Source organism: Tamandua tetradactyla, chromosome 5 (genome assembly GCF_023851605.1).
Source record: "Tamandua tetradactyla isolate mTamTet1 chromosome 5, mTamTet1.pri, whole genome shotgun sequence".
NCBI classification, from domain to species: Eukaryota; Metazoa; Chordata; class Mammalia; order Pilosa; family Myrmecophagidae; genus Tamandua; species Tamandua tetradactyla.
The window spans coordinates 54,992,456-55,017,377 of NC_135331.1; the positions used below are offsets into that span (position 1 = coordinate 54,992,456).

General features: G+C 36.7%; 1 long non-coding RNA gene and 1 other non-coding gene across 8 annotated transcripts in view; one reads left to right on the forward strand and one right to left on the reverse strand.

Moving 5' to 3' along the window:
• LOC143684188 (uncharacterized) overlaps positions 1–24,922 on the reverse strand; it is a 181,597-nt gene that overhangs the window by 36,802 nt on the left and 119,873 nt on the right. The gene's annotated exons all lie outside the window — the stretch shown is intronic.
• LOC143685418 (U2 spliceosomal RNA) lies at positions 18,751–18,941 on the forward strand. Its single transcript, XR_013176647.1, has one exon. It is a non-coding gene; the product is annotated as a U2 spliceosomal RNA (small nuclear RNA).

Genomic DNA, 24,922 nt, shown 5'->3' on the forward strand with positions numbered 1-24,922 from the left:
GAGAGATGATGAGGGATGATAAATAATGATAAATCTCTGAATTTCCCAAGGAGTCAGAATAGTCTTATTGTTTAATGCATCTAAGATCAGAACTTCAAAATATATGAAATATACATGTCTAATAGAACCAAAAGAGGGAACAACAACAATTTTAGTTATAATTTGAGACATCAACATTCAGGTTTCAGTAGTTGAAGCAACAGACAGAAAATCAATGAACATATAGAGGCCTGAAAATTATCAATGAACTTGACCTAATACTTACTGACCACTCTTCCCATCAACAGCAAAACATATATTCTTTTCAATTAAAAGGAGTTTCTCTATAAAATTTGCCCTGGTTCCCCTATAATTAAGATCTCACACAACCATGGAACATTTGTCACAATTAAGAAAGCAACATTACTGCATTATTACTAACTGAATGCAATGCCTGATTTAGATTTCACCAGATTCTCCTCTAAAGCCCTTTTCCCATTCCAGGCATACCTCATGTAAGACATCACATTGCATTTAATTGTCATGTCCCCTCAGTCTCTTCTGGTATATAACAGTTTCCCTATATTTCCCTGTTTGTCATTCCCATGACAAAATTTTGGGGGACTTACTTGTCAGGTATTTTGTAGAGTGTACCCCACTTTGGGTTTGTCTGATGTATTCCTTTTGGAAGGAGTAAAGTAATGACCCCTTTTAGTCCCATCAGGTGAGAGACACACACCACCAATATAAAAGGTCTGCCACTCTCCCCCACTGCAAAGATAGTATTTTATCATACAATGCTTTTTCTGAAACAAGTCAGTAAGGACAGACCAAATGCAAGGGAGGAGAGGGGACATTTCCTGGAGGGTAACTTATCCATGTAAATTACGTGGTTTTCTGCATAACAAAATTGAGTCTCTTCTCTCATATATATTTAAATATTTAACAATGCATTTGTATCAGTATGGTGTCAAAAATGTTTACATTTTACTTTGTGTTTTAATCTCATTTTACATATAGAACACTCACATATTGAAAATTATCAATAAAGTATTAATAATAAAAGTTTCTTGCGTGCTCAAGTATGATTTAAATCCTTTCCAACTCCCCAGGGAGATTCCTCAGGCTGGTTTCCCAACTTGTCAGTCAGGCTTTGTTTCAGGGGAACTTTTCCTAGTCAGTAGGAAATTCATGCTCCATCCCCTCCAAAGAGGCACATCTCTTTAAAATATGCATACACTTAGACATTTTCTAGCCCTGATGTGCAGTCCTCTGAAAAAAGATGGTTTCTTTTCATCGTGATTATGGATCTTTATCATTCCCTAATGTATGCATTTCCTTGAATAGTCATGTGCTGTCTTCAGACTGCTCTCTGTTTGGGAGTGTACATTCAGACTCTCCGGTACTTTGGGTTTAGAGAATGAAGCTGACATCTTAAGCTCTTACTGAGGGCCTCCTAAGCTTCTCACAAGTGACCGGTAGTGGGGAGGTGGGTGACAGTGGTGTTGTACTCCCACCAATTTTAGGTTCACATTGTACCCACTCAGAAGCCCAATTCCTTAAAAATTTATATTACATTTAAGAAAAAAAGAAGATGCAATAACCTTATAACAGCCAGTGATTTTTCCAGTGAGGAAGGATCTGAATAAACTAGACTTTCTCTTGCTCTTTCATGTAATTTTACTTTAGTCATGTATATGGAGGGGTGAGGATCAGAAAGGAGTGGGGGTATTGAGATTAGAGATTATGCATTCATCTTCCAGACTGGATAAGATTCAAGAAGCTTCTTATTTCACAAGTGCCACGAGGACACCGAGTCATTTGGGCACGGAGGCGGGGAAAGTTGGGCAGTGTTCCTGTTGCGGACCCTGTGTTGAATGTTGGGGGCCTAGAGACAAGATAAGTGCTATGTCAGTATCTGCCATTTCTGAGGTTTAACTTTGAAATTGACAACAAGGTCTCCCCACTAAGTGGTAACTTGTGGAAAGGAAGGGCCTCTCCATGAAGACTCTTCACATTAACTGGCTTGATTATATTGTCACAGATCAAATGGATCAGCCATTTGCCACTGGTGAAAATATTCTCTGTACATCCACATGGGCCATCTTGGAAAGAGAGAAGCAGAGAATTAGGATGCGGTTGGAGATAGTACAGGTAAAGAGATGAAGAAGAAGGAAGGAGGAAGGATTGGGAATGCCTCCATAAACAATCAATGTCATGCACACATATGCTTTCCCAACCTTCAAAGTAGGTTGTTGGAATTTTAAATGGTGCTGTTTTGAATCTGTAGATCAATTTGGGGAGAACTGACATATTAACTATGTTTTGCCTTCCTATCCATAAGCAGGGAATGTCTTCCCATCTGTCTAGGTCTCCTTTAATTTCTTTTAGCAATGTTACATAGTTTTCTGTGTACAAGTCATTTTGCATGCCTAGTTAAGTTCATTCTTAAGTGTTCGATTCAATTTGTTGGTATTTTGAATGGAATTATTTTCTTAACTGATTCCTCAGCTGGGTACTGGTTGTGAATAGAAAGGTTACTGATTTTTTCATGTTAATTTTATATCCTGCCACCTTGCTGAATTTGTTTCTTAGCTCAAGTAACTTTGCTGTAGATTTCTCAGGACCTTCCGGGAATAGTTTCATATCATCTGTAAATAATAAGAGTTTTACTTCTTCTTTCTGGTATGGATGTCTTTTATTTCTTTGTCTGGCCTGATTGCTCTAGCTAGAACTTCTAGCACAATGCTGAATAATAGTGGTGACAGTGAGCATCCTTGTCTGATACCTGATCTTAGGGGGAAAGTTTTCAGTCTCTCTCCATTGAGTATGATGCTGCCTATTAGTTTTTCATATATATTCCCTTTATTATATTGAGGTAGTTAATTTGATTCCTGTTTTTTGAAATGTTTTTTATCAGAAAACATTGCTGAATTTTCTCAAATGCTTTTTCAGCATCAGTCAAGTTGATCATGTGATTTTTTCCCTTTTGATTAGTTAATGTGCTTTATTACAGTAATTGATTTTCTTGTGTCAATCATCTTTGCATTCTTGATACAAACCCCACTTCTTCATGGTGCATAATTCTTTCAATGTGCTGTTGGATTTGATTTGTTCATATTTTACTGAGAATTTTTTCATGTTTTCATTAGGGAGACTGGCCAGTAGTTTTCCTTTATTATAGCATCTTTACCCAGTTTTGGCATTAAAATGACATTAGCTACATGAAATCAGTTAGGTAGAGTTCTTTTTCCACAATTTTTTGGAAAAGATTGAGCAGGATTGGTGTTAGTTCTTTCTGGAATGTTTGATAAAATTCTGCTGTGAATCAATGTTATTGATTTTCTCAAAGAACCAACTTTTGGTTTTATTGATTCTTTCTATTGTTCTTTTGTTCTCCCATTCATTTATCTCTGCTTTAATCTTTGGTATTTCTCTTTTTACTATTAGCTTTCAGGTTAGTTTGCTGTTCTTTCTCAAGTGCCTCCAGGCTTGCTGTTACATCCTCCATCTTTGCTCTTGCTTGCTTTTTAATATAGGCATTTAGGTCCCTCTCAGCACAGCCCTTGCTGCATCCCAGAAGTTCTGATAAGCTGTATTCTCATTTTCATTCATCTTCAGATTGTTACTGATTTCTCTACCAATTTCTGCTTTGACCCCCTGGTTGTTTAAGAGTGTGTGACTTAATCTCCATATATTTGTGAATGTTCTCATTCTTTGGTGGTTATTGAGATCCAGCTTCATTCTATTAAGATCAAATGAAGTGCTTTGAATAATTTCAATATTTTCAAAGTTATAGAGGCCAGTTTTATGCCCTACCATATGAACTATCTTGGAGAATGTTCCATGAGCACTAGAGAAGACTGTGCAACCTTGTGCTTTGGGGTGCAGTGACCTATATAAGTCTGTTAGGTCTAATTCATTTATCAAGTCATTTAAGTTCTCTATTTCCTTGTTGTTCTTATGTCTGGTTGTTCTATTCTAGAGAAGAGTGATATATTGAAGTCTCCTGTTATTATTGTTGAAATATCTATTGCTCCCTTGAGTTTTGCCAATATCTGTCTCATGTACTCTGGAGCTCCTTGATTGGGAGTATGAACATTTAGGATTGTTCTATCTTCTTGGCGAATTGATTTTTTAATTAGTATGTAGCGTCCTTCTTTGTCTCTTATGATGTCTTTACATTTAAAGTCTCTTTTGTCCAATATCAGTACAGCGACTCCTGCTTTCTTTTGGTTACAACATGTGGAAAATCTTTTTCCACCTTTGTACTTTCAATCTATTTGTATCCTTGTGTCTAAAATGAGACTTTAGTAAGCAGCATACAGCTGGATTATGTTTCTTAATCCATTCTTCCAATCTGTATCTTTTAATTTGTAAGTTTATTCCATTTATATTCATAGTTATAACTGAAAATGTGTTTCTTGTTTCCACCATGTTATTGTTTTTATTTTGTCAGATCTATATATTCTTTTCTTTTTCTTTGCATTCTTGAAATTACACTTAGTGATACTCTTCAATTTTATACCCTACTCCAGGCCTCCCTCTCATTTTGTTGTTTTTATTCAGCTGGTAGAACTCCTTTTATTATTTTCTGTAGGGCCAGTCTCTTTGACAAATATTTTTAGGACTTCTTTGTCTTTAACAACTTTAACTCCTCCCTTGATTTTGAAGGGCAATTTGGCTGGGTACAGAATTATTGGTTGGAAGTCTTTCTCTTTCAGAACTTTGAATGTATGATTCCACTCCCTTCTGGCCTCCATGGTGCTAGTTGAATAGTCTGAACTCAGTCTTATTTGATTTCCCTTGTATGTAGTGGATTGTTATTCTCTTGCCGCTTTCAGGATTTACTGCTTCTCTTCAACATTTGACAAACTGATTAGTATGTGCCTTGGGGAAAGCCTAGATGGACTTTTTTCTGTTTGGAATTCTTTGGGCTTCTTTGACTTGTGTATTTACATCCTTTATGAGGATTGGGAAGTTCCCCCGATTATATCTTCAACTACTCTTTCTAGCCCTTTACTCTTCTCTTCTTCTTCTGGGACACCAATGATTCTTATATTTCTGTGTTTTGTTTTGTCTATCATTTCCCTGAGCTCCCATTCAGTTTTTTCCATCTGTTTTGCCATTTGCTGCTTTGAGTCTTCAAAGTCAATTATCCTGTCCTCCATATCACTTATTCTTTCTTCTGTCTCTTCAAATCTGGTGGTGTGTGCCTTTAGTAAGTTTTTCATTTGGTCAACAGAGTCCTTAATTTCTGTGATTTCTGCTACTTTTCTATTTATTCTTTCAAATTTCTCTTTGTGCTCTTCTACTGTCTTCTTGATCTCCTTTATATCATTTACTATCCCACTTATTTTATTAAGTAGAGATTCATGAACATCTTTGATTAGTTGTTCTAACATCTGTGTTGCCTTTGGTGTTTTAATTTGGTCATTAGGCAGGGCTGTATCTGTCTGTGTTGTGAAATGCTTAATGACCTTCTGCTATCCTCATGGCATGTAAATATCTCAATTGATTTATTTTGGCAGATGATTATTTTAGTAATCATACACCTTCTGTTCACAGGATAGTTATACTCCAGGGAGCAGGGCATAGGGTGGAGTACTCAGTATGGTGATTTATTGCAGGGCAAGTATGTGTGCAAGTGGTGGGTTTTATGCTGATGCTTGTGAATGTGGGTGCCCAGTGGCCAAGGAGGATATAGCTGTGCAGGTGCACCAGTCTGGGGGACACAACACTGGTGTGTGCTGGTCTAAGGGATGGGGCCCTTTGTACACATGGGCAGACCTGTGGCAGCAGCTCAGTAGTATGCCTTCATGGATTGGGGCAGATGTGACCCAGCTACACAGGTTGGCACTTTTTCACAGCTGGGAAGTGAGGCTGAGTGCTGTCTGCATGCACGGTTCTAGTACTCCTGTAAAGTGAAGTTCCCAGATATGAATTATGTGATTGTGGCCCATGCACATATATGAGTCTGAGAGAACCATAAAATGGATGCATTGAGCTCAGGAAGTATGGGGTGAGGCTGTGTTACAGTACATGTGGTGGGCGTGGGTGACTAGGTATGGAGGTTAGTGCCCACAACTTTCATGCACTGGCAACAGCCTGCATAGAACAGGGAAGGGGAACTTGTACTTGGGAGGGTTGCAGGACAGGTGGCTGGGCCGCACTTGGTGGGGGGGGGGGGGGTTGTGACATGTATGCGCACTGGGGGATGGTGGGGTGGGGGTACCTAGATCATGGGGAAGGGGAGTGGGTGATAGCATTTGGGTGCATGAGATGGGTGGTGGTGAGTCCCCAATCACAGGGCTACATTGGTAAGGGTAGTGTGCCCAAGGAACACAGCCTGGCTTACTTCCTAGTCCCATGTTCCCATCTATGCACTCCCTCAGGCTCCACACCTCCATGCCTGTGCACCAGGTTCCAGCTTTTTGCCTTTCAGTTCCTCAGCCTCTGCAACCAGAGCTGCTGCATGTGGTGCAGAACCCCCCCCACCCCCAGGTCAGCCACACACGCAATTCCTGCTGCATTCACCCTCCTGTTCCTTCTCTAACATATCCATGGAAAAGGGCTTCTTTTGGACTATGCAAGTCTGCCATCTTCCCAGCAGCATCTTTGTTTGATTTTTGTAAATGTTATATTATACAATAAAAGTTAAAAATATAAAAAGAACTGAATTCATAATTTCCAATCCTGTTTTCCTTCAGGGAATTTAATGATTGTTGTTGCAAATGTGGATTTGGCTCAGTTCACAATGGCAAAGATTTTGATGGTTTGTAATGAAATGAATACTCACAAATGAGAGTTTGAAGGGCTTCAGAAACATGGAAAGCTTTGTCTATATGCTGTTTGAAGTAACTAGGGGTTGATTAGGAACCTAGAGCGTTAAGGAAGAAACTCAGAAGAAAGTGTGAAATATTCACACCTTTATGTTGCTTTGGAAATGAGTACTTACTAAGCAGGGTCAACCTAAAAGGAGAAAGGCTAAAAGTTGCAGGAATCTGATTTTGACAACCTGCAACTACTTTTCACCATTAGAAATGTGAATATTCCTGATTTACCAATGCATCAAAATTCCTGGCATATAATTTATAAAGCTCCACCTTTTAAATACAGATACAGTGATAGAAGTTATCAATTTTTTTTACTGAAGTCTAGGTGAAATATTTCTTTTTATTTTTCTATGCAGTAATATATAATCTCATTAGTAAAAGGAATAAGATGTGACACATTACCATAACCAATTTATCCTTTTTTTGTATATCTGCACTAAAGCAGGAATAAACATATGTCCACCAAACCACAGAACCCTAAGATATATGAAGCAAACTGTGCCAGAATTTAAGGGAGAAATAGTTCTATAACAATAGTTGGAGACTTTAATACCCCACTTTGAATACAAGGTAGCATATCCAGACAGAAGGTCATTAGAGGTATAAATGACTTGAACGATACTATAAAGCATTATGTACAAAATACTCCACCTAACAACAGTGCACATAGAACATGCTCCAGGATAGACCATAGGTTAGGTTAAAAAAGTCTCAATAAAATTTAAAAGATTGAAATCACATAAAGCATATTCTCTGAGCACTATGGAATGAAACTAAAAATCAACAGCAGAAGAAAAAGTATAAAATTTACAATATGTAGAAAGTAAAAAGTACACTCAAACAGCCAGTGGGTCAAAGAATAAATCACAGGAAAATTTGAAAACACTGTCAGATCAATGAAAACAAAATTGCTAAATACCAAACCCATGGAAAGCAGAGAAAGCAGTATTCACAGGGAAATTTCTATCTGTGAATGCCTGCATTTAAAAAGATGGAAGAACACAAAACATTAACCCAATATTTCATGCTAAGGAATGAGAAAGAAAATATTAAAATTAAGGTCAAAGGAATCAGGAGAGAATAATAAAAATTAGAGCAGAGATAAACAAAACAGAGAATAGAGAGTATAATTAAAATCCAAAGTTGATTCTTTGTAAAGGTCAACAAAATTGTTAGGTAGAGTGGCTAATAACAACAACAACAAGCAGAAATGAAACAAATGACTAAAATAAGAAATAAAATTGGGGATGTTAATACATTAATACTGGCCTTAAAGAAATAAAAATATTATAAGAGAATATTAAATTGTATGTCTTCAAATTAGATGACCAGATGAGAGCTATGAGTTTCTGGAAATACTAAAATTATCAAAAGTGGCTCAAACAAAAATAGAATAGTTAAACAGAAAATGAAAAGTAAAGACATTGTATCAGTAATCAAAAACCTCCCAACAATGAAACATCAAGGACCAGATACTTGCATCATTAAAATCTATGAAATACTTAAAGACTTAATAATAATGATTTTCAAACTCCTCCAAACCACAGAAGAGAGGAAAACATTTACTGATTCATTCTATGAGGGCTGCCTTACCCTGATGTCAAAGCCAGATACAGACACATGAGAAAAGAAAACTACAGACCCATATCCCTTATGGATGCAAATGTAAAACACCTCACCAAAATACTAGTAAACTGAACCAACAGCATATTAAAAGGATTATACAACAGGCCTAAGTGGGCTTTACTCAAGGAATGCAAGATTTGTTCTACATTAAAAAAATTAAATCATTATAATTCATTATAATACTAGCATGCAAAAACAAAAAAACACTTGCTCATATTAAATGAAAAAGAAAATGTACTTGAAAAATTCAAACACTTAAAAATAAGTAGGAATAGAAAAGATCTCCTTCAGCATGATAAAGAACACTTATGAAATGTCTTCAACTAACATGCTAATTGTGTTGAGAGACTCAAAGCACAGCCCAAACTTCAGGAATAAAACAAGAATGTTCTTCTTCGCTGATGCTATTCAACATTGTGATGAAATAATATCCAGAGTAATTAAGCAAGAAAAAGAAACAAAAGGATTCCAATTGGTAAAGAAGAAGTAAAACTATTTCTACTGGCAGAAGACATGATACTGTATTTAGGAAACTATGAAGAATTATCAAAAGGAAAAAGAAACAATAACAAAGCTACTACAACTAATGAATGAATTCAGCAAAATGTCAGGGCATCAGATCAGGGTGTTAAGTTTCAGTTGTGTTTTAAAAACAATTATTGTATGACATCACTTATAAGAAACAGTAAATTTGAAGAGATAGAAAATAGATTACAAGTTACCAAGGGATGGGAGAAGAAAGAAGAGAAAATACATGTATGGTGGATATGGAATCTGAGTAACAAAAATGATGAAAAATGATTTAAAATTCGTTGTGGTTCTGTATGTAGTAGTTAGATTCAGGTGTCAACTTAGCCAGGTGAAGGTACCTCATTCTATTGTTGTGGACATAAGCCAATGGCATGTGAACCTCATCTGTTGCTGATTGCATCGGCAGTGGGGTACGAGGCATGCCTGCTGCAATGAATGACGTTTGATTTAATTGGCTGGTGCTTAAATGAGAGAGCTCAATGTAGCACAGCCCAAGCAACTCAGCATACCTCATCTCAGCACTCACAATTCAGCTCGGGCCTTTGGAGATGCAGAAAGTTATCACCCCAGGGAAAGGTGCTGGAACCCAGAGTCCTGGAAAGAAGGCCAACAGAGATTGCCCTGTGCCTTCCCATATAAGAAAGAACCTCAGATGATGATTAGCTGTCTTTCCTCTGAAGAACTATATGTTAACTAAATAAATCCCCATTTAATGAAAGTCAGTCTATCTCTGATGAGTTGCATTCTGGCAACTAGCAACCTAGAACACTATATACATCAGTGATGAACTTTCCAAAAAGGAAATTAAGTGCATGAGGGGGAAGATGGTGGTGTGGAATACAGCTTGTCCTCCAGAGCAGCCAGTCAATGGGCAGGAATGGTACAGAATAACTGCTGGGGGAACATCAGTGACAGGACACACAGCATACCCCAGTCTGGAACAGGTGGAATGCCTAGGTAACACACAGAACTGTAAGTCCCCCAAGCCATGCAGGCCAGTGCCCCTCCCCCATGAGTATATCAGGCTGGTCCCCTGAGGGGAAAGGAAACAGACATGGCTAGGAGCAAGGGCTCAGCTAAACCAAGCTCCAACTGTGGAATTAATTGACACATTTTGACCACTGAAAGCAGACCCCCAGCACAGATAAATCTCTAATAAGCACTAAAGGAGTTAGGAGTTTTTGTCTTGGTGAAGAAAGGGTGGGCTGATGGAAAAAATATATTTACAAAAATAGAAAAGTATAAAACAGAGGGTTTTTTTGAGTTGGCCAGCACAAAATAGTGGAAACGAACTGGACACCAAGAAAGGGGGGCACATAGAACCAGAGATAGATGGGACCACATATCAAATTTGGCCCTTGATTGACTAATTTGAGAAACAAGGGCAAAAATAAAGCCTTTTCAGAGCTAGTAAACTGAACCAACAGCATATTAAAAGGATTATACAACAGGCCTAAGTGGGCTTTACTCAAGGAATGCAAGATTTGTTCTACATTAAAAAATTTGTAAAAAAGAACGCCCCCATATCACAGCAAAGCTACTAAAGCTAATAAATGAGTACCACAAAGTGGCAGGGGACAAGATCAACACCCAAATATAAGAAGTGCTTCTATATGCTAGCATGAGCAATCTGAGGAGGAAATTGTAAAAATTCCATTTATGATGCACATTGCAAAGCTACAGTGGTCAAAACAGCATGTTACTGGCATAAAGACAGACATACTGACTAATGGAGTCAAATTGAGTGTTCAGAAATGCACCCTCTCGTCTATGGAGAAGTGATAATTGATATGGCAGTGAAGCCAACCCACCTGGGATAGAGCAGCCTCTTCAATAAATGGTGCTTAGAGAACTGCCATATACAAGAGAATGAAAGAGGTTCCATTTCTCACACTTTATACAAAAATTAACTCAGAATGGATCAAAGAGCTAAACATTATAGCTAAGGCCATAAAACTTTTAGAAAGAAATGCAGGGAGATTTTTATACATAATGAAATATAATTTTTTACATGTAATATCTTATATCTTGTAATAGGAGGCTGTTTCTTAGAGCCTACACCAAAAACAAGAGCTTTGAAAAAATAAATAAATAAATGGGAACTCCTCAAAACTAAACACTTTCACCTACCAAAGATCTTTGTCAAGAAAATAAAAAGGTAGCCTACCCAATGTGAGACAACATTTGGAAACTACATATCAGGTAAGGGTTTAGTATTCAGAATATATAAACAGATTCTTCAACTCAACAACAAAGATAAACAACCTGTCATGATCAGGTTCATGTGTCAACTTGGCCAAGTGGTGGTACCTGTTTGTCTGGTTGGGCAAGTGCTGGCCTGTCTGTTGCAATGAGGACATTTCATAAAATTAAATCATGATCATGTCAGCTGCATCCACAGCTGGTTCCATTTGTTGTTGGCCGGGGGTGGGGGGGGGTGGGGGGGTGGGGGGGTGGGGGGGGTGGGGGGGTGGGGGGGGTGGGGGTGGGGGGTGGGGGCGTCTTCTGCAATGAGTGATGCTGAGTCTAATCACTGAAAGCCTTATAAGGAAGATTCAGGAGAAACAGGCTTTTCCTGTCTTGGCCAGCAAGCCTCTCTGGTGGAGTTCATCCAGACCTTCCATCAGAACCCTCAGCTTCACAGCCTGCCCAGTGGATTTTGGACTCTGTGTTCCCATGGTCACGTGAGACTCTTTTATAAATATTATATTTGTGAGTGTTCCCTGTTGATTCTGTTTCTCTCGAGAACCCTAACTAATACACAACCCAATTAAAAAACTGGGGAAAAGATATGAGCCAACACTTCTCAGAAGAGGAAATACAAATGGCTAAATGACACATAAAAAGATTCTCAACTTCACTGGCTATTAGGGAAATGCAAAGAAAACCACAACGAGCTTTCATCTGTCACCCACTGGAATGGCCATTATAAAAAAAAACAGAAATTGACAAGTTGTGGAGAAGATGTGGAGAAAGAGGTACACTTATCCACTGATGGTGGGAATGCAAAGTGGTACAACCTCTCTGGAAGGGAGTCCCTCAGGAAGCAAAGTATAAAATTGTCATATGGTTCACCAGTCCCATTACTACGTATACATTCAGAGGAACTGAGGGCAAGGACACAAATGAACATTCAGAGGCATTGAGGGCAAGGACACAAATGAAAATTTGCACAAATGTAAAGTGGTACAACCTCTCTGGAAGGGAGTTCCTCAGGAAGCAAAGTACGAAATTGCATATGATTCAGCAGTCCCATTACTATGTATACATTCAGAGGAACTGAGGGCAAGGACACAAATGAACATTTGCACACCGATGTTTATAGCAGCATTATTTACACTTTCCCAGAAATGGAAACAGCTCAAATATCAATAAACAGAGGAGTGGCAAAACAAACAGTGGTATATTACACAACTGTAAGATGGAATAAAGTCATGAAGCATGCAGCAACAGAGGTGAACCTTGAGGACATTATGCTGAGAGAAATTAGCCAGAAACAAGAGGACAAATACTATATGGTCTTGCTAACATGAACTAACATTAATGAGTAAACTCTGAGAGTTGAAGTTAAGAACACAGATTATGAGGAGATAGAAACAGGGTAGAGATTAGGCATTTGGTGCTGAATGAATACAGATTGTGCACAAGACTGATTGTAACACTTCAGAAATGGATAGCACCATACTACCTGATTGTTGCACAATAATATAAGTACACTAAATGAAGCTGATTGTATGATCAAAGGAGAAGGACTTGGGGCATGTATGAAATCAGGAGGAAAGATAGAGGATAAAAACTGAGAAAGTATAATTTATGAAAGCCTAGACCAGACAGTGATGGTGATTAAATGTACAAACAAAAAACATTTTTGTATGAGAGAGAACAAATGAACGGCAACATTGGAAAGGGTTGGAAATTAGTGTTATTTAGTTAAAACTACAATAGATACAAGCTAGGGTCTTCAGGCAACAGTAGCATTATATGTTTCCACTGAATGCAACAAAGACATTTTTCCAAAACTAAATGTCAATAGGCAGTGGGCGTGGGGGTGAGGTACTGATTCTGTGCAGAAGAAAAGGGAATGTCTTAAAATAGATTATGGTGTGAAGTCATGGCTATATATTTAGGTTGGATTGTATGCTGTGTGACTAAATCTGTTTAAAAAAGAACAGAGAGAAGCAAGTGCTGGAGAAAAGTTGGAGAAAGAGATGTACCTATTCATTGGCAGTAGGGGAACTGAGAGGTGCAGCCCCTTGGAGAGCAGTGTGGTGGTTCCATAGAAGGCTAGGTGTGGGGTTGCCTTATGATCCTGATACCCCATTTCTCCCTATACATCTGGAGGAACAAAGTGTGGGGACATGAATGGACATTTCCACACTGGTATTTATGGGGCAGCTTTCTTGATTCACAGTGGGTGGAGGTGGCCTAAGGGTACAATGACTGAGGAATGGAAGGCAGATCTATGGTATATACATACAATGAACCACTGAGTAGCAGCAAGAAGGAATGAAGTTGTGAGATATGCAACTAGGTGAATGAATCTTAAGGGCTGTATGCTGAATGAAACATCAGAATCAAAAAGACAAATCTTATCCTGCCTCACTCATATGGACTAAGTTTAATATAAAAGCTGGGTGAACTGAAGTCAAGAGCACGGGCTATCAGGTTGGACCTATTGTAAATGGTCCTAGATTGTAAGCTCTTACAGCACTTACATATAATCAGGTGTTGTGGCTGTTATTTTCAAATTCTGAGATAATGAGCTGTTTTCGTATAACCCATTTTTCCCAGAAACTTTGGGTATTTATGTGACACCTAAGACTCAGAGTTAGAGCTCTGAAGCTCTGAAAGTCAGTTCCATGCTGGAACCATTTAAGAAGTTGATAAAGGTATCAGGCCTCGACTAAAGATAGGAAGGAAGCTGCCCTGGATAGGACTAAGGTAGTTCAGAATACAGGGTGAGGAGTGATATCATCCAGAGTTTAAAACTTCAAACTTCTCTGTGAGACCAAGGGGAGTGATGTTTGTTTGGTGCAAAATTTATGTTTTGGGTAGCACACTACATTATTTGACTAATATAGTCAGTTTAGTTTGAATACCATAAGCACTTGCCTAAGAGTCACCCTCAGAGAACCTCTGTTGTTGCTCAGATGCGGCCTCTCTCTCTAAGCCAACTGAGCAGGTGAACTCACTGTCCTCCCACCCTACATGGACCATGACTCCCAGGGGTGTAAATCTCCCTGGTAATGTAGGAGAGAACTCCTGGGATAAGCTGGGATCCAGCAGCATGGGATTGAGAAAGACTTCTTGACAAAAAGGGGGAAGAGAGAAATAAGTCAAAATAAAGTTTCAATGGCTGAGAGATTCCAAACAGTTGAGATGTTATTCTGGAGGTTATTCTTACACATTATATAGTTTCCCCTTTTTAGTTTATGGTATACTGGAGTGGTTGGAGAGAAGTGCCTGAAACTCTTGAGCTGTGTTCCAGTAGCCTTGATTCATGAAGATGATTGTATAAAGATATAAATTCTACAGTGTGACTGTGTGATTTTCTCCTTTGGTCCAGAGTATGGACAGAAAACACAGAAAACTGTGTTTCTTTTGCTCCTTTGGTCCAGAGTATGGACAGATGAGTAGAAAAATATGGATAAAAGTAAGTAATAGGAGGCATAAAGGGCAAAATAATTTGGGTAGATGGAAATACTAGTGGTCAATGAGAGGGAGGAGTAAGAAGTATGGGATGTCTGAGTTTTTCTTTTATCATTTGATTTCTTTTTCTGGAGTGAAATGAATGTTCTAAAAAATGATCCTGGTGACAAATACACAGCTATGGGATGATATTGGGAGCCACTGAGTGTGCACCATGTACTGTATGTGTGTGAAGATGTGTCAATAAAAATATTTTTAAGGAAAATTAAGAAAATGATTCCATTTACATTAGCATTCAAAAGAATAAAATATTGAGGTATAAATTTAACTAAGGAAGTAAAATAATTCTACACTGAAAACCATGAAAGATTACTGAAAGAAATTAAAGAAGTTGTAAATAAACAGACATTATAGTTTCATAGTTTGGAAAGCTTGATACTGTTAAGTTGGCAGTAAAACCCAAAGCCACAGACAGATTCAATTTAATCTCTTGCAAAGTTCCTTTGGCCATTTTTTGCAGTAATGGAAGTAAACAATCCTCAAATTCATATCGCTATTAAGGTGTACTGAATAGTTAATACAATACTTAAAAAAGAACAAAGTTATAAGTCTCAAAATTCCTAATTTCAGATCTTAATATAAACCAACAACAACCTAAACACAGTACAGTCACAAGGATACACATACAGATCAATGAAATAGATTAATAGTCCAGAATTAATGTTTGGCCAGCTGATTGTCAACAAAAGTACAAAGACCAATGGGGAACGAATAATCCCTTTAGCAGATGGTTTTAGCGACACCTATTTTCTACATGCAAATGAAAGAAGATGGACCCCATCCCATATTATATTCAGAACTTAACTTCAAATGGATGAATTTTAGCATAAGAAATAAAGCCATAAAAATCTTAGTGGAAAATATGTGGGCAAATCCTTAGGACCATGGGTTTGGCAATAGATCCTTAGATGGTGCACCAAAGAAACATGAACAACAAATGAGATAAATAAATTGGACTTCATTAAACCTAAAATTCTTTGTATCAAAGAACACTATTTAAAAAGTGAAAAAACAACACACAACATGGAGAACATATGTGCAGTAATATTACTGATAGCCAGAAGTTATAAAGAAATCTTACAAACAAAAGCTAAAAGAAAAGACAAAAATTTAATGGGAAAATGGACTTGAATAGATGTTTCTCCAAAGTAGATATACAAGTGGCCAATAAAGCCTATGAAAAGATACTCAACATCATTAGTTTTAAGGGAAATGTAAGTTAAAATCATGAGATACCACTTCACTAAGATGGCTATAATAATAAAAATTAAAAATAAAAACAAAAGTACTGACAAAGTTATTGAAAATTTACAATGTTCATACATTGATAGCGGGAATTTAAAATGATTTAGCCACCATGGAAAATTTGGGGATCCTGCATAAAGTTAGGAACCAAATTACTATATGAGCCAGTCGTTCCACTCCTTGATATATACCCCAAAGAACTGAAAACGAGTACTTAAACAGCATGTATACACATGCTCATAGCAGCATTATTCAGGCTAGCCAAAAGTTACTAGCAATCCATGTCTATAAATGAATGAATGGATAAACAAATCATTGTAATATTACAATGTAATATTATTCAACCATGAAGAGGCATGAAGCACTGTTATTAATTATAATATGCATGAATCTCAAAAGCATCATGCCAAGTGAAAGAAGTCAGGCACAAAATGTCACATAGTGTATGGTTCCATTTTTGCAAAGTAATCAGAATGGGTCAACCTTTAGAGACAAAAAGCAGATTGGTAGTTCACAGCGGCTGGTGGGAGGGGAGATCAGGACAATACCTGCTTAACGGGTACAGGTTTTCATTTTGGGATAAAAAAAATATATTGGAACTAGTACACTGTGAATGTACTAATTGTCACTGAACTCTGCATCTTAAAATGCTTAATTCTATGTTTTATGAATTTCACCTAGTCATAAAAAGCAAATTCCAAAACTTGTTTAGGAGAAAATCCAAATTACTTGATATATGAAGAACCACCTAAAAATTCCCTCACATGGGAAAAGATAATCAACAGACTCCACTACATACGCTGAAATCATCTGACAGAATTCAAATTAACAATCATAAGGACTCCCACAAAACAAAAAATAAAGTTTAAGAAAGTTTCAACAAGGAAATAGAAGATATAAAGAACGATCAAATGTAAATTTAGAACATAAAATAATCAAAATATGTATGTCACTGGAAGGACTTCAGAGCAGAATGGACATGACAAGTGAAAGTGTCAATTAACTTCAAGATAGGAAATTTAGAAATTGTCTACTGTGAACATGGAGAGAAAAATATTGTAAAAATGTACAAAGAATCAGTAAGTAACCTGTGGGACCATAACAAAGAACTTAAGATTCTTAGAATCACAGAAAGAGAGGTGAAACAGTATATTTATATTGCTCAATAATTATGTGAAGAAATAAGACTGAAAAGTTCCAAGATTGATGGAAGACAATTTACATATTCAAAATTTCATATACAAGAAACCAGAAGAAATCTGAGGCCAGACACATTACAACAGACTTGAAAAAAATAAAAACTACAATTAATTCTTGAAAGCTGACAGAGGAAAAAAACTTCATTACCTATAGGGGACAATGATTCAAATGATTGACTATCTGTCATCAGAAACTGGAGTCCAGAAGGATAAGGCACAACATTTTTCAAGTGTTGAAAAAAAAGGACTGTTACTTGATAATTCTATGTTCAGTTAAAATATACTTTAGGAATAGAAGTGAACTAATAAAATCCTCAGAGAAAAGAAAGCTAAGACAATTCAAAATGAAGACAATTTAGACTTGTTCTTAAAAAATTCCTAAAGGTAGTTCTTCAGACTACAGGGCAATAATGCTATGAATGAGGGAAGAAAAACATAAATGGTAAATATCTTCATAAATGTATGAAATATTTCAGATTTTTTACTTTCCCATGGTCATTGAAATTTGTCTCATGGTTGACAGGAAAAATTATAAGGTTTTTTGAGGTTTCAATGTGCACAGCTGCAATACATGAGACAGCTATAACAAGAAGGGATCTATATGGTGGTAAGATTTCTGCCTTTCAATTGGTAAAATACTGATTCTCAGTAAAATATGAAAGGTCAAGTTGTATTTTGTAATCCCTAGAGCAGTCACTGAGCAAAAATCAGACCTCTGCATATTATAATAAAATACTAAAAAATGTTAAATAATCCAAAGGAAGTTTGAAAAGCTGAAAGAGTAGAATAAAAAAATAGAGGAAAAGCTAGTTCCAATTATATCAGTCATTACAATAAGTGCAAATTTCTAAAACACTAAATAAGAGGCACAGCTTATTTGAATGGAAAAAAATAAATGCTAACTACAAAATACTCACTTCAGATATAATGACATAGGAAAATTACAGAAGCCCATGGAGAAAAACAAGTAGTACAAAACCACTAAAACTAGAACTAGCTCATCATATTTAGGAATATACTGTTAAATGTGTCTATACTTATGAAAGAAACCAGAGATTTATGCATGAACATTTTAAAGATTAGTAATTCTAAATAGTAGGAGCTGGACATTTTTATTTTACTGGGGCCTATTGGCAATTTTCCACATTGGAGAAATGAACATTTATTGAATTTGGGGAAAGGTACAATATATGCTAATTTGGAAACAAGAATGATGAAGGCTTTGGCTAAGGCAATGGAAAAAACAACCATTTTTGGAAATTTGTAATTTGCAAAAAACTTGAAATTTGAAAACATCGAGGTAAGTGTTGAATTAAGAAATTTTGGGGGAAAACAGAGAAAGTGAAGAAGAATCTGGTGTGTGTTTTAGAAGACTGAATGAATGACAACTTTATATAATTAAATCAAGAATTCAGGAGAAATATGAGTTGTGTTGAGGAGAGATACATGGGCTTAATTTAGAGAATTCTGAGGGTCACTTTGAGAACTTCTATTTATGATTAGCTGGAAGGTGGAAGTTTAGTTATGAAGCTCAAAAATGATAGCGCTAGAAATATAGATTTGGGAATATCAACAGATAAATGGAATGGAGATTCGAAGGGCATAGTTTAAAAAATGCATTTATGATCGCTTCTCGGCCTTTTGGCTAAGATCAAGTGTAGTATCTGTTCTTATCAGTTTAATATCTGATGCGTCCTCTGTCCGAGGACAATATATTAAATGGATTTTTGGAGCAGGGAGATGGAATGGGAGCTTGCTCTGTCCACTCCACGCATCGACCTGGTATTGCAGTACTTCCAGGAACGGTGCACCAAAAAAAAAAAGAAAAAAAATGCATTTATGGAAAGAATTTGTTTACATATCTGAGTATACACCTGGCATTCTGCATCCCGAAGCTGCGGCACATGGAGATTTATTATGGTGTTAGTTGGGGAGGGTTGATCTTATACCTTAAGGGTAGTGGTGTTAACATACATATTTATAAGAACAAGTAATTAAAGCTTCATATTTGACCACTTAAATACACTTATGATTATTACAGTAATTTAACCTTGACCTAATTTCACTAAATTGCTCGTAAATCTCTGCTAGTAAAAGTAATTGAAGAAAATGCAATTGAGTATTTGAATTATAGTCCCACTGCACAATTAAACACTTCTTTATGACTGACAGTTCTCATGTGAAGTTTACAAATTATATGTTGCTATCTTTAATTATCTGCATTGAATTAAATAAAACCAGATGGGCAAATAACTTCATGATTTTTTTGTTCACCATTATTTATTGATCACCTGCATGGATGTCAGGTACCACTCCTTGGTGGCCCCAGAGTTAGAGATGTCATTCTATTATCATTGATAATTTGAAATAAGTATCAGCATTTTAAAAATTATTTAAATATAGGGGATTGTCCAAAACAATTGCTTAGGTAAAAAACATACTGTTCCTCTTTTATTAGGTGAGTTTGGTGTAGGCCAATTTTAGGACTGTGAAACATGAACCAGGATTAAAAGCCAGCAATAGGAGGGATATATAATCTAGACAGAGTGATATGGTCACCATAGGTGCTTTGTTTCAAGTCTTATATTTGAGCAATTGTCACCAAAGGGCCTGGTCCCAAGCCCCAGACACAGGACACAGCTGGGCCTATTTGGGTCTGTGAACTCTAACTAGATGATGCTAACAGTCAGCCCCAGAAGACTACTGGCAGGGAGTGCAAACTGAGAACCAGTTCTGAGTTGGACCAGATGATTGTTTTTGGTCAGCTATGAAAGAAAATTTCAGATTCTTGTTGTGGGAATGATGAAAACCATTCTCTACATTATTTGCTGTTAGACATAAGCTAATATTTTTGTTAAATAAATGTGGCTTTCATTTCTTAGTGTGCATGAGTTATGTTGAAAGTCATTATAAAATTCAAGATTTATTCTTATTTTCTGTTTTAAATACTTATGCAATTTTACAAATTGTTCTCATTGAATGTTTGTGAATTCACACTAACGAAATTGTTTAATGGTTAGAAAGGACTTTAAATTTAAGGGGCTGCTGATTTGCAGCCACAAATTGATTATTAATTTGCCCTAAATTATCAATGAAAATGAAGGCAGGGAACAAAAAGATGTGAACTTAATACACAAGAAAATATGGGGTAATAAAATCACAGCTCATGATTTGGGAGGGAGGGGAAATTTAAATAGAAATTTATAGAAAACTTTAATTTGAACCGAGGTGGCAAAACCAGGCTTGGACTACTCTTTAGTAATTTCAAATGACAGAACAAAAGTGGATTTTGCAATGTATTTTGAGGGAGAAATATTGCACACCCACAGTTTTATGCTAGCCACTTGCCTTTTCTAAATAAGGACAGTAGACTGATAGTCTTAGCTATTACATTGGTTTGGTTATTCTTCTTACATTGTCATCATTCAAGAGAGTGAGTGATTAATTGAAATAAAAATCCAGCTTATTAAATATGTAATATAAAATGTCTGGTATTCTTTGAAAGCATGACCAAATATTACCATGTAGAAACAGAAGATCATGAATAACAGAATTCTAGAAATTGAATTCATATTGTGACTTTGAAAAATTTACTTTCCTTCACTTAATTTTGTAATTGATACTATCAATATATCTATGCTGCATTCTAAGTTTTATTTGCATGTGAAATGGACTTTTAAAATATTAGAAAAGAACTGCAAGCTCTTATACATCACTTAATAAATAGTAATTGTTGTCTTAAGTAAATTTATATAATCAGCTTTTAAAAATCCTGTAACACTCCATAAGATAGGTAGTTTTATTATTGGTTATTTTATAGATAATGAAACAGGTGTAAAAATGTTTATTGCCCAAGGTCACAGGGCATGAAAATGGCAGAACCAGTATTCAGACCTGTGCATTTGGGATCTGAAATCTCTTTTGAGCCACTGTGTACTAAGCAATCATCAGTACTTATTGAGAAATTTGCAAACTACCAAGTAGAAAAAGAGGAATTTTTAGCATTTTTTCCAGTTTTTATTTGTCTAAATAGATTTTCAGAATTGCTTTCCTCTGTATGAAGGAGGCATTGTTAGTTGACGTAATATAACAAAACCCTCTTTACCACTTAAACTACTAAATCTAGATTAACTGAATTAAAACTCATAACTGAATTTTATGACACTAAACATTTTTTTCCTGAAACACTGACATCGTTCAGAATCTGACCCTGAAATATTCCTAATTTCCTTTTTCTCTGTAATGTAGTAAGACACAGACTTCCCTTCTTTTTGGCTTCCCCTGTATGGTAGGCAGAATTCTAAACTGACTGCAGGACCCACTCCCTGGTGTTCATATAATATCCCCTAGAGTGTGGGAGGAACTGTGAATACATGGGATAGTACTCCTGTGATTATGTAACACTTCATGGCCATAATGAAGTGACTTTGCAGATGTGATTAAGGCCCCTAATAACTTGACTTCAATCAAAAGGGAGATTATCCTGGTGGGCATCACCTAATTAGAGGAGCCCCTTAAAAATCAGCTATGGAATGAGTAAGAGAGATGTGAGGTGAGAGAGATTCTCTTGCCAGCTTTAATTAAGTAACCTGTCATGTCTTAAAAAGGCCATGTGTTTCAGACCTGAGGGCAACATCTAGGGTTTGAGAGTGAGCACCAGTTCACAACCAGCAAGAACGCTTTGCCCACCCCTCCCCATCTACAAATGGAGGGAAGGAAATTCTGCAAACAACCTGAATGACCTTGGAAAAAGACTTTTCCCTAGTCAAGCCTCAGGTGAGAGTGTCTAAACTTTGTTATCAGCCTTAGAAGATCCTGAACCAACATGGCAATTGGACTGTGCCCAGATCCTGACCCACAGACACAGATTTAGGGGAAAATTGCATTCATTCAGCCACTGAATTTGTGGTAATTTTTATATAGCAATAGAAAATTAGCACACTCTATATTTAGCTTGCTCAATTTTGCTTCAAACCCTTTTATGAATTGATCTATTTTGGGGGAGCATATTCCGTATAACATCATTATCAAAACTAGCCCATTTTGTACCTACTGATAAGTCTCTCCAGTGTTTCTCCATGCTATTTTTTTTTTGTCTGGATGCTTTCAGATCCCTGGTCTTCTGTGATATTTTTACTTAGCATCAGACCCACACAATTTTATTATTTAGTGTCAGTTGTGTTGCTTAATTTTTTTTTCAAAATTTTAATAGTTATCTAATTTTCCTGTGTTCCAGGCTGAAGGGGCTTTTCCAGTCAAGAACCCAAGGAAGACATCAGACATGGACTGAGGCATGAACCTTATTACAGGGACTTACAGGAATGAAGGAAGAAATCAAGAGTCAAGTTGCTCTGATGGCAGCTGAGAGACCTTCATGTGAAAGCACTCTGCAGTGACTGGGGGGAAGCAGGGTTTTAGAGTGGGCACAGACAAAGAAGGCACAGAGCCAAGAGAGAGCTTGCACGTGTTGCTAACAAGGTTAACTGTTTCTTAATGTTTGTCTCTCTGGACACATGTTCTCATGGAGTTAACCTTGGGGAAAGATAAAAATATGCAGAGCTTAGAGAGTACCTGCAGGAATGTGCATAATTGCTACTGAGTTGGAAGAGTTGGGGATATCAAAAAAAAATGCAGAAACATTGTTATGTTACCATCTGAATGGTAACATATCATCAGCTATTGTGAGATTCCTTAAGTGGGTATGCCAGTTTGAAAGGATTATGTACCCTAGAAAAGCCATGTTTTAATCTTAACTCATCTCATGCAGGTAGTTTCTTTTAATCCCTATTCAGTACAATAGGCCATAAAATGGATCAGATTATCTCCATGGAGATGTGACTCCCCCACTTGTTTAGTCTTTGATTAGAGGAAGGTGAGACTCCACCCATTCCAGGTGGGTCTTGATTAGTTCCTGGAATCCTTTAAACGAGGATGCATTTTGGAAAAAGCTTCAGAGCCAGGACACAGCCATGAGAACCACAAGAGCCCACACAGCCAGAGATCTTTAGAGATGAAGGAAAACACTCCTGGGGGAGCTTCATGAAACAACAAGCCTGGAGAGAAGGCTAACAGACTGCCATGTGTGCCAAGTGCCTTTCCAGTTGGGAGAGAAACCCTGAACTTCATTGGCCTTTCTTCAGTGAAGGTAGCCACTTGTTGGTGCCTTAGATTGGGCAAGTTTACAAACTTGCTTTAATTGGAACTTTCAAGGCCTAAGAACTATAAACTTGAAACTTAGTAAATTCCCCCTTTTGAAAGCCATTCTGTTTCTGGTATATCACATTCTGGCAGCTAGCAAACAAGAACAGTGGGTAAGGCCAATACTCATCTAAAGTCTTTATAACATTGGCATTTTGATTGTATTGTGTTTTAACATGTTTTTCACTGTATGCCAAGAAAATTGAGAAAATAAAGATACATTTTAAGAAGTGGTATGTATATATGCTTAAAATTTTCATGTAAAACCTAAATTCCATTTATGAAAAACTATGCAGTCATTGCTGGTGGCATGGTCATGCATAAAAGAGATATTTGAATGAATGGTTACCAAAATGTGATTGGTGTTTCTCTCAGTGTAATGAGATTTTAGCTGGTTTTTATTTTCTTCCTCATGATAGTATGTACTGTCCCCCAAAACATGTATTATAATCAAAGCAAAAACTGTTTCCCTGGTGAACAAAAAAGAGAGAATTATGAGGAAACATACTAAAATATTGGTGATTCTCTTTAATCTATAGGGAAAAGAATAACGTGCCTTTCTATGTGTGTTCTTGCTATTTTGAATTATCATTTGAATGTGTGCTCTATGAAAACAATTCAAACAACATAAGGTGCATAGTGTAAAAAGTTAAAAGCATTTTTACTGCCATTTCTATCCCTTTTCCAATCCCACTGTCATTCTTCTTTCTGAATATCATATGAAAGTTTTTTGCAGTTTGATTGCCCTACACTTTTACATATATAATTATAGGGGGGAAATGATAACTTGTATAGTATCTTGAGAGGTAAAAGAAAAAATCAGTAATGTCTTGACACATCTGAGTCATAACAGGCTCCTTTTTTATCAGTTCATGAGGTGGGGGAAATAAAGGGATGATCATCTAAAGTGATCAGGTTAATGTACTCTGACACAGGTGTACATGTGTGGAATTGCTACTGCAATCATTCTCTCAAGTGTTTCTTTGTTCCGCACTATGGTTCATCTCACACTGTATAATGCCATATAAATTGGCTTTATTTTTCAAATGTATATAAAAGGAATTACACAGTATGGATAATTGTATGTCTGATTTAGTTCATTCAACAAAATGATTTTAAGATTCATCTTTTTTTTGGTATCAGTGTCATGTTCATTTTTATTGCTGAGTAGGCTTCCTTTGTGTGATTATTCCACATTTCGTTTCTCCACTCACTGTGTGATCCACCACTTCAGTTGTGAGTTTTCACAAACATAAATAAAGCTACCATGAACACTGTTGCACAGTTCTCTGTGTTAATGTATGCTTTCATTTCTTGGAAGTAAGTATCCAGCAGTGGGACAGCTGAGATTCATGATAGGTGGACATTTAGCTTGTAAAGAAACTTCTGGGTGGTTTTTGAAGTGATTGTACCACTCCACATTCTTACCAGCAAGATAGGAGAGTTCCAGTTGATCCACATGTTCACTAATAATTGTTAATTTCCATCTTTCTAATTTTAACTATTCTAATGGTTGTTGTGCAGTACTATCACACTGTGGTTTTAACTTGAAATTCTGTGATGATTAATTACGTCGGGAATGTGTGCTCATTAGTCATT